General features: G+C 43.9%; 1 protein-coding gene and 1 long non-coding RNA gene across 2 annotated transcripts in view; one reads left to right on the top strand and one right to left on the bottom strand.

Moving 5' to 3' along the window:
• Positions 1 to 14,787, bottom strand: part of DPP6 (dipeptidyl peptidase like 6) — an 865,367-nt gene that overhangs the window by 834,949 nt on the left and 15,631 nt on the right. The gene's annotated exons all lie outside the window — the stretch shown is intronic.
• Positions 1,275 to 10,918, top strand: LOC142826859 (uncharacterized). The gene is made up of 3 exons (XR_012901128.1): positions 1,275 to 1,368; positions 2,481 to 2,670; positions 10,699 to 10,918. It is a non-coding gene; the product is annotated as an uncharacterized LOC142826859 (long non-coding RNA).

Genomic DNA, 14,787 nt, shown 5'->3' on the forward strand with positions numbered 1-14,787 from the left:
GATATCCACAAGACTTATTAAGGGAGAAGCAGTGGACGTGGTATATCTAGACTTTAGTAAAGCATCTGATACAGTCTCGCATGACCTTCTTATCAATAAGCTATACGGAAATACAACCTAGATGGGGCGACAATAAGGTGAGTGCATAACTAGCTGGATAACCATTCTAAGAGAGTAGTTATTAATGGTTCACAATCGTGCTGGAAGGGCATAACAAGTGGGGTTCCACAGAGGTCTGTTTTGGGACAGGTTCTGTTCAATATCTTCATCAACGAATTAGACATTGGCATAGAGAGCACTCTTATTAAGTTTGCAGATGATACCAAGCTGGGAGGGGTTGCAACTGCTTTGGAGGATAGGCTCATAATTCAAAATGATCTGGACAAACTAGAGAAATGGTCTGAGGTAAATAGGATGAAGTTTAATAAGGACAAATGCAAAGTAATCCACTTAGGAAGGAACAATCAGTTTTACACATACAGAATGGGAAGCGACTGTCTAGGAATAAGTACTGCAGAAAGGGGTCATAGTGGGTCTAGAGGCCATAAGCTAAATATGAGTCAACAGTGTGACACTGTCGCAAAAAAGCAAACATGATTCTGGGACGCAGTAACAGGAGTGTTGTGAGCAAGCCACAAGAAGTCATTCTTCTGCTGTACTCTGTGCTGACCAGGCCTCAGTTGGAGTACTGTGTCCAGTTCTGGCCATCATATTTCAAGAAAGATATGAAGAAATTGGACAAGAGCAACAAAATGATTAAAGGTCTAGAAAACATGACTTATGAGGGAAGACTGAAAGAACTGGGCTTGTTTAGTTCAGAAAAGAAAAGACTGAGAGGGGGCATGATAGCGTTTTTCAAGTATGTAAAAGGATGTCACAAGGAAGAGGGAGAAAAATTGTTCTCCTTGGCCGCTGATGATAGGACAAGAAGCAATGGGCTTAAAATACAGCAAGGGAGGTTTAGGTTGGACATTAGGAAAAACTTTCTAACTGTCAGGGTGGTTAAATGCTGGAGTAAATTGACTAGGGAGGTTGTAGAATCTCCATCATTGAAGATATTTAAGAGCAGATTAGACAGACATCTATCAGGGATGATCTAGACGGTGCCTGGTCCTGCCATGAGGGCAGGGGACTGGACTTGATGACCTACTGAGGTCCCTTCTAGTTCTAGTGTTCTATGATTCTATGAAACCATGGATACTATTGCACCATCAGCGAGTCCCACCGACTTAGGACTCAGTGTGGTCTCAGCAACATCCCCTCCTCCCCCCCCCCCCACACACACATGCAAGCAGTTCCAGTCCAAAGGACTTCCTAGTAATAGTGTTGAAATATGTGATTAAAATGTGTTTAAACAAGGCACGACAGGTGAGCTGATAAACAGGTTTTCTCCAGACAAAGGAAAAAGAGCAACAACCCAAATAAAGTGTGGACAAATTCAATGGGCCATTCATTTGTACCCGAGGTTGCAGAAAAAGAATTTTTCATTGTAAAAATCACATCTAGGGGAGAAGATAACATGAAACCCACACCAGACAGCATGACATCCCCATCACACAGAGAAAAGGAACTTTATCTTGGATACATTTCAGAAAAATAAATTTCAAAGATTTACTGGACTTCTAAGAGATGAGGGATGAATCCCCAAGTTATCCTTCAACAGAGGATAAAAAGAAGCCCAGTGCTTTGAGCTCCGTGTGTCAAGGCCTGGCTAGAGGGTCTGGTCAGCCATGCTGGAAAAGAAACTTATTGGGAAACTACAATTTCAACAAGAGACTCAAATCTGTTACAGCTGACTTTAGTCTTAGAGGTGTATTTTTACTATTGTTTGTAACCCTTTCTACGGTTGCTCCTTATACTTGCTATCACTTAAACCCAGGACTTTGTTTAATAAACTCGTTTTACTTTTACAATAAGACAATTTAGTATTGTGATTGTTATGTAAATAAGATGCTTCTTTTTCTGTTGAAAGAAGCAACTAATTTAACTTCTGTAAGTGTACAGTGAGAGGGCTATATATTGCAGGGACATAGTTTTTAGGGGGGAAGAAGATTCGGAGGGAGTTGAGCCATGAGACACTGCATGCTCCATATTTTTATGGAAATGTCTTTTTTAATATGAATGTATATAACTCAAATATGCTTTATAAAAATGTAGCATGTAACCTCTCATTGAAAAGCTTGTAGTCTGCTGAATGTGTATATTCTGTATGTGTGCATGTATTATTCTTATTTTTGAAGGTAGAAATATGAAGTGTAAACCTCTTTATTAAACTAGAGCTACATCTATACTGCAACCTTCTTCCGCAAAAGCTTATGCAAATGAAGCGCGGAGTAGAATATTGCCATGCTTCATTTGCATAATTAATTAGCAGCTGATTTTGTGCAAGAGGCTTTTGTGCAAAAAGGAGCTGTGTTGACGGCTCCCTTCTGTGCAAAACCCCCCTCTTTTGCAAGAGACGTTCTTCTTCATATTTTCAGGAGTCCTTCCGTGGGCAAAATCTATTTATACGCAGGGAGCCAAACAAGGGGGAGCTGTCAGTTGGAAGACATACACTGCTTACCACCAAGATGACTGCTGGGAACATCTGACAATGAACAGGGAGAAGGATCTAGCCCAAGCTAGGAAGCTGCTTACCTTATGAGAAAAGATAATTAAAACTACTGTTAGGTAAGGAATTACAAGTAGGAAGTTTCTTGGAGTATTAAGCTTAGATGGCAAGTTTTGCTTTATTCTGTCTTAATAACTTACTTTGAGCTGTCTGTCATCACTTGCAAACACTTAAATCTTACTCTTTATACTAAATAAAATCACTTTTGTTTATTATCGAACCTAGTATAAAAATTGTTGCGTGTGTGTGTGTGTGTGTGTGTGTGTGTGTGTAAAACAGATGTTCATATCTCTTTTTGATTGATAAAGGAAGCAAACTTTATGGCCTTTCTCTATATAAGACTTTAATCCAGAGTAAGACAGATTTACTTGGGGTTTGGGTTCTCCTGGGGCTGTGCACATGGGTGCTGTCAAGTCCCTATGGCTGAGCCCTCCTGGAGCGGAGCTATTCTCAGTGTCTGTGATACTCTGCTGGGGTGCTATTCCCCCAACTCTGTGCTTTTTTTGGAGACCAGAGCTTCTGGCTCAGCATGACAGGGTGGTAGGGTACCCCAGAGAGCAGGTAGATGGGCTCAGTGGTGTGATCAGCCTATCAGGTGACAGTTTTAAGAGGATCTCTGTGACCTAACCTGTCATAGTCACTCTGCAAAATGCAACTGAGAAGTGGAAGACAGGTGCAACCTGCATGCTTGTAAGGCTGGATCTTGATGTCAGTTCTGTGAGATGCAGCACCACAGCATATAAAGCAGTGTTTCTTAAACTTTTTAAGGTTGAGGAACACCAAACAATATTTTTTTGTAATGAGGGACACCAAGGACTTTTTTTTTTTTTTTTTTTGCGCTCAACAAAATGTCAGGGGGAAAAAGGATCTGGGGAAAGTTATTGAGAAAAAAGGTTGTCTGCCCCTTTAAGGGCAGCCATTTTGAATTCTGTTGTTCTCCGAGTCACACCTCAGACTGCCTCACGGCACACACAGTTTAAAAAACACTTATATAAAGTATGCAGAATTGCAGGGCTGGGGGTGACACACCCTCTTACTTCTCTGGGTTGAAACCCAAAAGGTCACAAACCTTCCCGCTTTGGCACTTTTGCAAACACTGCAAAGCAGCATTAAACTGAGGCCAAGTCTACAATGGTAGAGAAAATCGATGCAAGATATGCAACTCCAGCTATGTGAATTACATAGCTGGAGACGATGTATCTTGCACCGATTTTCTGGGATGGCCCCATAGTGGGAGGTTGATAGGAGAAATGCTCCTGTTGATTTCACTTACTGCTTACAACAGTATTTACTAAACCCACTAAATTGAACCCTAGAAGATCAATCAGTGGTGCATTGATTCTCCAGTAAGTGGAGATGAGGCCGAAGTCAGAGAAGAACAGCAAGAAAACGGGAAGGTTTTTTGACTGTGTCTACTGGGAAAGAGGTTGAGTTCAAATCAGTCTTCTGTAGCATCAAAAAAGAGAGCAGCTAACTAAGCCCATCTTAAACTTAACTTGACCAGTTTTCCTCATCTACATAATCATAGCAGGGATGGACCTGCACCATAAACTTTAAGTTCAACATTACAATTCCTAATTGGAACCTGAATTGTGTGTTGGGTCCCATGAGTATCACTGGGCAAATAACAATCCCCACCTTGATCATCTCTGACTTTCAGAGCTGAACTTTTTCGCTCAAGTCCAGCTCTAATTTCTAACATATCAGCCCACTCACTTACTGAAAGACCACTTCAGATTATTTATTAAACAAAGAATCCATGTTATACTTATCACAGTAAAACTGCATGGATTGAAGAAAGTCATTCATTCATTACTTGGACAATTCTCTAATAAGAGTCACAACTCCACATGGAATCGCCATGCTTTGGATTTTGCATATGGATTTCCAAGTTAGCAGAAAGATATTGGGGCAGGGGAACATATACAGGCAGAGAGTTCCCTACTGACTCTGTCTGAGTAGGTTTATATGAATTTTTTATAGAAGCTGGTTCAAGGAATATTTTGCATGCATAAGATAGCTGCAGAAATGCAATGTTCGGAAAGGACTACACAAAGGCTGCTGTATAAGGCTAAGATGTCCTGGTTTGGATCAGACTAGGACCCATTTCCAGTATCCTCAGCTAGAGGCATAGTAGAGATCTGTGGCAGAGTGGTAGTAAGGTAGTCCATAGAATCCATGAATGCAAATATCTCACATTCTGCCTCTTCCCACGCACAGCAGAAATGCACAACTTCTGTTGCATCCTGGACAGTTCTACTCTGAGCAAAAAGAGCTGGACTATAGGGAACTGGACCATAGGGAACTGGGATTCGAATCTCAATTTGTAATAAGAAAGCTGTTTATAGTCCAGAAACAGTTAAATGTGTGCCTAGCTAACCAAAAATGCAGAAAATGACAAAATATATGTTAGAAAACCCAGGAAATAAATTAGCCTGATACAGAGCCTATCCTTGGAAATAAACAAACTCTGGTTGCTAAATATAGTACCCCATGTAAACAGAACTGCAAAAACATTGCAGCCCTTGAGTTGAGTATCTGACAAAAATATGACAGCTTTGTGATCAACTATGATCAACGCTATTTATTTGTCATGAGGGGAAAAAGGGTGTGTGAGCTATGCTTTATCACAGCAAACACCCAAACAATAAAAAGCTAAATTATAAGGCTAGTCTAAAAAAGGAGAGACATGGTGCTCAACATATTAATTAAAAGCCAGCTTCCTGCAAGCACCGGCTCCCACCTGCCCTCCCACCCCACGCTGCTGCCTCTGATACAGAGGCAGCAGCATGGAAATGGGGCAGATGGCTCTGTGGGAACTAGTGCTCATGGGGAGCCGGTTTAAAAGCTGCTTCCTCACATATCAGCTCCCACAGATCTGCCTCCTCCCCTGCATGTAAACATGTAACCGCTGACATTTTCAGCAGTTACACCTTTACAAAACAAACCCCACTTTTTAACATCCCTAGTGGAGAATGAGTCCTGGGCTACATATACACTGCAGCAGTTTTTCGGAAGAAGAATGCAAATAGAGTTCTCATTTGCAAATCTCGCATTTTCATTTGCAAATTCTCTTCCGGTCCTTTTTGAGGAAGAGATTTTGCGATAAAAGCCCTGTGTAGATGGGACCATTTGTTGGAAAAACCCCATTTTGTGTAAGATCCCTTATTCCTCAAAAAATGAGGTTTATAGGATCTTGCGCAAAATGTGTTTTTTCCCCAAATGAGAGCACGAGATTTGCAAAGGAGTGCTCCATTTGCATTTCCTCTTCCGAAAAACTACCGCAGTTGTATCCTGAGAAGGAGTTTTAGTAAAATTTGGATGGGCTAGGCTTGCCAATCTGACCAGAAAAATCTAGGTACATCCTCTATCCCAGGTTACAGTTCAGTGGAACCATAAGATTCCCTCTCTTGAGGGCCGGCAGGTGACCAACAGCAACCACACTTTAACTCAGGGAATTAAATAGAAAACAACTTTATTGCTAAAGGAACCCCTATAATGCTTATTACAACAAAAACAGTGGCAAGAACAGAAATCACTTGAATTCCTTCCCAAGATGTCATTAACACAATCAAATTAAAACTGATCCAAGTATACAAAGAGTAATAAAAATAATACTTCCTACACACAAAGACCCCAAGGTTGGATGGAAAAGAGTGGTTTCCCCCTCCCTGGAAGACATTGGAGCAAGTGGTAGTAAGATTTCTAAAAGCAAACTTAAGCAAAATTAAGGAAGTAAGAAAGCTGTTATAGAAAGAGATAGATATAAGTATTTACAGGCAGTCCCCGGGTTACGTACAAGATAGGGACTACAGGTTTGTTCTTAAGTTGAATTTGTATGTAAGTCGGAACTGGCTCCGGATTCAGCCGCTGCTGCTAAAACTGACCAGGGGCTGACTACAGGAAGCCGGAGGCAGAGTTGCTCTGCCCCCAGCTTCCTGGAATCAGCCTGATCAGTTTCAACAGCTGCTGAATCTGGAGCCTGGGACAGAACAGCTGGGGTGCTACCCGGTAGGTTCCCACAGGACCAACCCGGCAGCACCCCAGCTGCTCTACCCGAGGTGTCCCGCAACAAAAGCCTGGTCTGCTGGGGGAGGGAGGGCGCACTAGCTGCGCCCCCTCCCCTCCCAGCAGACCAGGGAGACCCGAGCAAAGCTGCACAGGTGGAGGGACCCCACCGCCCGTGTGGCTTTGCTCCTTTGCCTGGGCGGCTTTGCTCCTGTCCCCCTGGTCTGCTGGGGGGGTCCAGCGGCTTTGCTGGACCCCCCCAGCAGACCAGGGGAACAGGAGCAAAGCCGCCCAGGCGGGGGGAGTCCCGCTGCCTGGGCGGCTTTGCTCCGGGGCAAATGAGCAAAGCCGCCCAGGCAGAGGGACTCCCGCCGCCTGGGTGGCTTTGCTCGGTTGTCCCTGTTCTGCTGGGGGGGGGAGAGTCCAGCGGCTTTGCTGGACCCCCCCAGCAGACCAGGGGGACAGGAGCAAAGCTGCCCAGGCGGGGGGAGTCCCACTGCCTGGGCGGCTTTGTTCCGGGGCAAACGAGCAAAGCCGCCAAGGCAGCGGGACTCCCGCCACCTGGGCGGCTTTGCTCGGGTGTCCCTGGTCTGCTGGGGGGGTCCAGCTTTGCTGGACCGCCCCCAGCAGACCAGGGAGACCGGGAGAAGCTTTTCTCGCCCCGGAGGATACGGGTGGCGACTCGCCGCCCATGAGCTCCGGGGCGAGAAAAGTCCCGTTCGTAAGTGCAGATCCGACGTAAGTCGGATCCGCGTAAGTTGGGGACTGCCTGTACTTTCTGACCTGAAAAGATAACACTCCGGAGTGGACTGCTTCAGCAAAGCTGGGACAGCAGCCCCGATCTCCCAAATCCCTAGGCCTAAATACCCCTTTTGGCACCAAAATATTCTGGACATACAACCTCTTTTCCATAACTGGACCTAGCGCCCTAAGATTTCTGAGGGTATCATCTATGATTGGAAGAAATCTTCGGGGCCCTTATGAATATTTATTAAGAATGACTGATGTTTTCTTGGATAATTTCCCCAAACCACTTGGAAAGTGCGGGAAGCTGCAGTCTAAAAACCTCCATCTGGACTGATTGCACAGGAAATTCGAAATGGCTGTTACTGCTTTGTTAACAGATTTGTACTGTAAATTCCGGGCAGAATTGTAAAAATAAACTCTTGTGCCAACCACAAACTCTTGCTTCACCCCTTTTTGGAAAATTACAAAGAAAAAATACAAGTATTTTACTAACTACCTACTGCTATAAGCCATCTCATAGAAAATGAATTCTGCAGGACCCTTGCATTACAGCATATTTAAATCTATATTAAGGACAAACAATAGTTCTAAGATGAAATCATAGAACTATTAATTAACTAAAATAAAGCAAATATCATTTTAGTAGGCCGAGATAAAACAGGCCTAGGCTACACAGTGTAGACATAGGCCTGGGGTTTTTATTTTGGGTGCTTTTATAAATACACAATCTACAGCTCTTGGAACCCATGGAAGAATCAGCGATATCATAAAATACATAGCATCAATAGCAAGCAGCGTATAACTGTAAGAAATTTAATTTAGCAAAAAAATGAGCCATAGCATAGCTGGTGATTGACTTACTAATGTTTGTACTGTGCCCCACCAGGCTCTCAAAAGGAGCTTGCAGCCAAACAAACTAAAGTTCATATCACACTGACAATTTCAGCTGAAGCATGGTTTAGCCTTGCCTAGCTTTATCTAAATCTTCCTTCAATTCTGTACAGAGACTCATAAATCTTCTCTCCACTGGCATCAATATCTTTGCAACCCCTCGTCAAGTGAGCTTCAAAAGGATTGGTTGAGCTGGTTAATCTTTTCAGAAAGGATATCTCCTGATTCATCTCAGTGTACATTCTGGCTTGATCTGGCACCAGAACAACAACATACCATGTTCAGAGTTCATCATGATTGTGGGTGTGTGCAACTACTTAAATTTGTATGTTGTTGGTAATTGCTTGGCTCACCAAACATCTGAGAACCTCCAGCAAACCTGTCCTGTGTTAAGGGCCTCACTACCTCAGTTTATATATTGTTGCCCCACTGGCAGGTGTTTTGTGCTACTTTTCCCAAGGAGCATGCCCCACAATTTAGTGCAATCCTTCTCTTCCTTTCTTACAAACATCGATAAACAATGACATACTTAACAATGATGCTCAGGTAAAGTATCATTGCTGTCCTCTGAACTACCACCCATCAAAAAGTTTTAAGCATGTCACATGTTTCAGCCGAACTACCACCCACTGAAATGTTTTAAAGCTGTCACAAGGAGAGACTGTTTCATCCTCTCTGAAAATGCAGATAGATATCCCTGCACTGGCTATATTTTTTATGTAGTTTGAAGGTTTTTCTCTATACCTATGGCAGCTGGAGACTTACTGATTATTATTTTAAATGCTTCCGTCCTCATAGTCCTCTGGAGAACCACACTTTGAAAAACACTGTCCCAGTTGTGAGTCTAAAATATTGAAACAAATTATTAGTGACCAACTACCTTCATGTTTTGCACACCCAAAGCCACAAGCAAACACTAGTTACTTCTCATAGCTAGACCAGTTGCATGATGGTATAGGTCTCTTTTTTGGCATGAATTGATGGGAGCTTGAACTTTACTGTAATATGCAAAATTACATGCCTATTGATTTTCATAATCTGGAGTGGTTTCAGAGTTAGAACTCATATATTCCAGTTTGCACACAGAACTCTGCTTTGATTACACTTACATATTTTCTCTCAGTATCTGGGTGCATCTGACTGTTTTGTTTTTGTAAGAAGTAGCTATTTCTCACCTACATACAGTAAGGCTACGTCTAGACTGGCATGATTTTCCGCAAATGCTTTTAACGGAAAAGTTTTTCTTTTAAAAGCATTTGCGGAAAAGAGCATCTAGATTGGCATGGACGCTTTTCCGCAAAAGCACTTTTTGCGGAAAAGCATCCATGCCAATCTAGCCGTGGTTTTGCACAAGAAAGCCCCGATCGCCATTTTTGCGATCAGGGATTTTTTGCGCAAAACAATACCGCATTGTCTACACTGGCCCTCTTGCGCAAAAGCATTTGCGCAAGAGGGCTTTTGCCCAAACGGGAGCAGCATAGTATTTCCGCAAGAACACTGACAATCTTACATGAGGTCGTCAGTGTTCTTGCGGAAATTCAAGCGGCCAGTGTAGACAGCTGGCAAGTTTTAACTTGCCAGTCTAGACGCAGCCTAAGTGTCGCGAATGTTTCCAAGCTAAAAAAAAATACACCAAGTTATCTTGTTAGATAGAAGACCTAAAATAACTGACAAAAAACCCTCGTATGATTCTTAAAACTTCAGATTTGGTACAATACCATATTGAGTTGAGTTCCTACTTTATTAAGATAGCCGGCCCAAATCTGCAAACATGAGGATGTGTCTGTGATGTCTAGGGAGAAGTCAAAGAAAAGTCGAAGTGCATGAGTTAACAACCTGCAAGTGACAGCTCATGGCTAAAGCATTGATTGTGGATTCTGATATGGACACTGTCCAAATAAATCCTTACAAAGAATTTAGAATAGATAAGTGTTGAAACAGATTAAGTGATGTATGGCAATGTTGCTGCGAACTACAATTTAAGGTGCTGGAGGCCTCATTTTTGAACAATCACTAAAATCTGAGTGCCAAAAAGCATAGTTTCATTATGCTTCAATAAATATTATGCTTTATATTCTGAAAAATCTTTACTGGCTATTCTCTCCTATCAGTGAACATCAGATTTAGGTGTGTTGCTCCCATTAATATTAATGGGAATTAGACACATAAATCCCACTTACATAAAAAAGAAGTCTCTTTAATCTCTTTGTGTATCAGTCAGCAATCAGAATTTCCCAGGGTACAATCTGCTCTATGAAACATGGAAAGCACATGAAAAATAATTGACCAAGGAAGGCTAATAACTAAAGGTTACTTACAGTCTTCTTGTGTCAAAGGTGTAATTTCTAACAAGATATTTTTATCATAACAAGGTGATCTCATATAACATTTATTACACTGCATTAAAACCATAGTAATATACTGTAGTCTTCTACTTTCAGGAAAAAAATGCACCAAGTATTGTCAGAAATACAATCGCTGAATGGTGGCCTACAGATTCTTTCACCTAGATCCCTGGCTAGAAGAGGTCCTACATTTTCAAGAGCAACTAATAATTTTAGGTGCCTTGTTTTTCTGGATGCCCAGTTGGAATCATCTTAAAGGACGCAAGTCAGGAGTGATGAAGAGTTGCGAAGCCTCTCTGTATCCTATGTGAGAAGAAATGTGGTGGTGTTGATCCAATGTCTATTGGACAGGTATCTATTAGTGGCCTTTCCAGGTCAAGGCTTATTATCATGGAATGGCGTCTGAACTACACGTTCTAGAGGGACTCCAATGGCATTTCAGGGCAAGGTCACCAATAGCCTCCATGGACCTGTGGGTAAGGTGTGAGGGGGCCCAGTTCTGCGCTCCTGGAAGGGTGGGACTTGGACAGAAGGGGTGGGAACTCATGCAGAAGGGCATGGCCTGGGCAGCCAACCCTCTGCACTGCCTGGAGCAGAGTGCACCCTCCAAACGCTCCCCGCAGCCCTCAAAGTCGTCCAGAGTGCACAGCCCAGTGCTTCAGGTGGCAATGTGAAAGGCCTGGGGCTCGAGCCACCGCCACCACTGCTGGCCAGGAGACCCGGGCCCCTTAGTAGGATTGCCAGATGGTTTTGAGAAAAATACCAGAAACACTTGATCTCAGATGGGGGGTGGGGACTGGCCGTGGGAGGAACGGAGCTGGTCGGGAAGAGGTCGGGGGGGAGTGGGGCAGGCTGGGATAGATCGGGGGAGGGGAGGGGAACTGGCAAGTGGGGAGCAGGGCCGGCCGGGAGGAGGTCGGGGGAAATGGGGCTAGCAGGGGAGATCAGGGGGAATCGGACGGTGGGAGCAGGGCTGCTCAGGAGGAGGCTGGGGGGAGCGGGTCTGGCCAAGGGGGAAGAGCAGGGGGGAACCAGCCAGCAGGAAGCAGGGCTGGCCCGGGTGCACAGTGATCCCGGGGCATTGCCCGTCCTGCGCACGGTTCCGGTGGGGCGCACAGGCGAATCTGGCACCGAGAATTCCATCCCGCCCTGCCCCCCAGGCACTGCGTAGTTACGGGCTGCCTGGCTGGTAGACATACAGTAATTCCTCATTTAACGCTATAGATAAGTTTCAGAAAATGATCGTGTTAAGTGAAAACGTGTTATGCGGGGTCAATTTTCCCATTGAAAATAATGGAAAAGGTGGAGGTAACGTTTCAAGCGGTGGTGTCTGCTGAGACTGGAACATAAGTTTGGGAGAGAAAAGGGACTGGGTTACAGCAAGGAGGGGAGGCTCTGGGAAGGGAAGTGGAGAAGAGGGAAGGGGGATTGGGTTGGGAGTATCCCCGTGACGGGTCTGCTGGGACCTGCACTGTGTCCAGCGGGGGGGGGGGGGGGGGGGGCGCCGGGGAATGGTGCGGTGAGCAGCAAACCCTCCACCACTTTGCAGGGAGGCAGGGGAAGCCCCACGCAGCTGCCAGCGACGGGTCGACTGGGGATACCCAGCCGCTGGCCTGCAAGTGGGGGCGGAGGAGAGGGGGCAAGACGTCCAGCGAGGGGAAGTCAATGAGGAATGGCGCAGCAAGCAGCAAACCCTCCGCCACTTTGCAGGGAGGCGGGGGAAGCCCCGTGCAGCTGCCGGCAATGGGCCGGCTGGGGAAATCGTGTTATTCCAGGGAAGGTCGTGTAATTGAAAAAACGTTCCCTAAAAAAAAAAAAATTGTGCTATCGTGAAAATGTGTTAAGCGTGTTATTATGGGACCCATGTGTTAAATGGGGAATTACTGTACTCACGCAGCATGAGCGTGTCTACCAGCCAGGCAGTATGCAGCTACGTACTGATACTCATGATAATAATAAAACTTATTTAATTAGAAAATACTGACATGTATATGTCTGGTATTTTCTCAATTTGTTTCCTGGACAGAAAGCTCAAATACCAGACTGTCCGGTTCAAAACAGGACACCTGGCAACCCTACAGCTTAGACTTGCCGGGCCTTGGGGCAACTGCACCCTTTGTCCCCCCTCCCATCAGCAGACCCGCTTCAGGGTCAAGATTGAGTGGGTATCACCAGGATAGCCGGGGACAGATATCTGTTCTGCGAAGAAGCAAGACTAATTGAACTTTATTTTTACAAGGGCTAAATTCATTTTTAAAATACTGCATTAGAAATAGCATATGCAGCATTCACCCCTGCTATAGAAAATATTGCAGAGGTAGCACAGGAAGAGAGTAAAAGCTGTGTTGAACATCAGATGAGGGAATGAAAGGTTTCAGTCGTATGCAGATGTGCTATGCATGTGTATGTAGTTTGATAGTATTTACCTTGATGCTGCTTAATACAGGTGACTAAGTTATCAGCAAACAAATCAAAGCTAACTCTAAGCTCTTTGGGACAGGGACCATCTTTTTCTTCTGTGTTTGTACGGACACACAATGGGGTCTTGGCCTAACATTGGGGTTCCTAGGGTCTAGTTCAATACAAATCAATATTGGAGTGGAAGAGCAGTTATTGAATGTGTATTACACTGGGCTTTTTGAGTAAAGTCGTGCATTCCCATAGGTTCAGATGACAGGGCAGACACTCCATCATAAAAGCTCACTGATTCTTAAAACCTGAGATTTGGGATGATGTCACATTGAGTGAGTTCCTGTTTTAATAAGATTCCTTGCCCAAACTTTACAAACACAAGGATGCATCTGTGATTTCTCGGGAGAAGTGAGAGAAATGCCAATGTACACTAGTTAGAACCTGTAAGCACAACCTAACTCACTAAAAGAAAAAACAACAAATAGTCTAGTAGCACCTTAAGGTGGGTTGATGAAGTGGGTTGTGCCCATGAAAGCTCATGATACCATCTACATGTGCTGTTAGTCTTCAAGGTGCTACTAGACTATTTGTTGTTTTTTAAGTTTTTCCTGTTACAGACTAATTCGGCTACCACTCTGAAGCTAAAAGAAAAAAAAACACATTTCAAGTTACTGCTGTCTTGGGTAGCAGTAAATTACTCTTAGCAATGTCACTGGAATGCCAAGCACAGAAAGGTCATCTGCAAATGTGTGAGGGTCTGTTGACCTCATACAATACAGGGCTCAAAAACATTGATCTGCTGCCTCCTTTTCAATTCACATGCACTCTTGAAGGATCACAGTGCTTAAGATCATTGCTAGCCCATGATCTGTATGTCTCAGCTCTCTGACGTTTCCACAGGAGACGCACATCCTTGGTTTGCTATAACTTATTTCATTCTGCATATCTGATGGCATGACCCATGGAAACATCCTATGCAGACTTTCTGCAAATTTGTATGCATTTCTGTCCCTTCTAGGGATGTAAAAGCCCATTTAATTAGTTAACCAGATAAATATTAAGTAAGAACATAAGAATGTAAGAATGGCCATACTGGGTCAGACCAAAGGTCCATCTAGCCCAGTATCCTGTCTGCCGACAGTAGCCAGTGCCAGATGCTCCTGAGAGGGTGGACCAAAGACAATGATTAAGCAATTTGACTCCTGCCATCCATCTCCAGCCTTTGACAAACAGAGGCCAGGGGCACCATTCTTTATCCCCTGGCTAATAGCCTTTTATGGACCTAACTTCCATGAATTTATCTAGCTCTTTTTTAAACTCTGTTATAGTCCTAGCCTTCACAGCCTCCTCTGGTAAGGAGTTCCACAGATTCATTGTGTGCTGGGTGAAGAAGACCTTTCTTTTATTTGTTTTAAACCTGCTACCCATTAACTTCATTTGGTGTCCTCTAGTTCTTATATTATGGGAACAAGTAAATAACTATTCTTTATTTACCCTCCCCACACCACTCATGATTTTATATACCTCTATCATATCCCCCCTCAGTCTCCTCTTTTCTAAACTGAAAAGTCCCAGTCTCTTTAGCCTCTCCTCATATGGGACCTGTCCCAAACCCCTAATCATTTGAGTTGCCCTTTTCTGAACCTTTTGTAATGTCAAAATATCTTTTTTGAGGTGAAGAGACCACATCTGTACACAGTATTCAAGATGTAGGCATACTATAGTTTTATATAGGGGCAGTAAGATATTCTTCATCTTATTTTCTTTCCCTTT

This window comes from Pelodiscus sinensis, chromosome 2 (assembly GCF_049634645.1).
Source record: "Pelodiscus sinensis isolate JC-2024 chromosome 2, ASM4963464v1, whole genome shotgun sequence".
NCBI classification, from domain to species: domain Eukaryota; kingdom Metazoa; phylum Chordata; order Testudines; family Trionychidae; genus Pelodiscus; species Pelodiscus sinensis.